Here is a 1,122-nt window from a genome sequence, read left to right on the forward strand (position 1 = left end):
AAAATCCTGAAGATGGGCACAGTGTCTTATGCCTGTAATCCCAGCGCTTTGGAGGGCTGAGGTGGGAGGATCATTTGAGGCCAGGAGTTCAAGACTAGCCGGGGTAACATGGTGAGACACTGTTTCTACCAAAAAAAAAAAAGATATAAAGAGAATAAATAAATGTATAAATATTACTCTCTGGGGTTAATGCATTCCCTTCTCCCCGAAAATCAATTCTCCAAACTCCTATACTCTCCTCTCTTCTCACTCAGCAGTCTGTTAGAACTCAAGTCAGACTTTTTGTTTGTTTGTTTTTTGAGGCAGAGTCTCACTCTGTTGCCTAGGCTGGAGTGCAGCAGCACCATCTCAGCCCACTGCAACCTCTGCCTCCCAGGTTCAAGCGATTCTCCTGCTCAGCCTCCCGAGTAGCTGGGACTACAGGCGTGTGTGTGCCACCACACCCAGGTAATTTTTGTATTTGTAGTAGAGACGGGGTTTCGCCATGTTGCCCAGGCTGGTCTCGAACTCCTGAGCTCTAGCGATCAACCCTCCTCGGCCTCCCAAAGTGCTGGGGTTACAGGCATGAACCACCGTGTCCGGCCTCAAGTCAGACTATGCTCTTCCTCTGCTCAGAACTCTCCTGACTCTCAGAGTCAACCCAGAAGAATTTACCAAAGGCCTATAAACGGAACACTACCCTGTCCACGATCGCCTCATCTCTGTCTCTCTGTCCATCACTCACAAGCAACTCCTCGCTATTCCTCCAACGTACTGGGCACGCTCCCACCACAGGGCCCTTGCAGTTCCTGTTCCTCTTCCTGGAATGCTCTTCCCAGGGGTCCAGATATCTGCCTGGCTCCCTCCTCACTTCCTCCGGTTCTCTTCCAAAATCATCCCTTGCCAGACGTGGTGGCACACGCCTGTAATCCTAACACTTTGAGAGGCCAAGGTGGGAGGATTGCTTCAGCTCAGGAGTTCAAGACCAGCCTGGGCAACATAGCAAGACCCCATCACTCCTAAAAAAAAAAAAAAAAGAAAAATTAGCTGGGCATGGTGGTGCACACCTGTGGGCCCAGCCACTCGGGAGGCTGAAGTAGGAGGATGGCTTTGAATCAGGGAGGTTGAGGCTGCAGTGAGCCA

The sequence above is a fragment of the Mandrillus leucophaeus genome, unplaced genomic scaffold (assembly GCF_000951045.1).
Source record: "Mandrillus leucophaeus isolate KB7577 unplaced genomic scaffold, Mleu.le_1.0 Scaffold151, whole genome shotgun sequence".
Taxonomy (NCBI): domain Eukaryota; kingdom Metazoa; phylum Chordata; class Mammalia; order Primates; family Cercopithecidae; genus Mandrillus; species Mandrillus leucophaeus.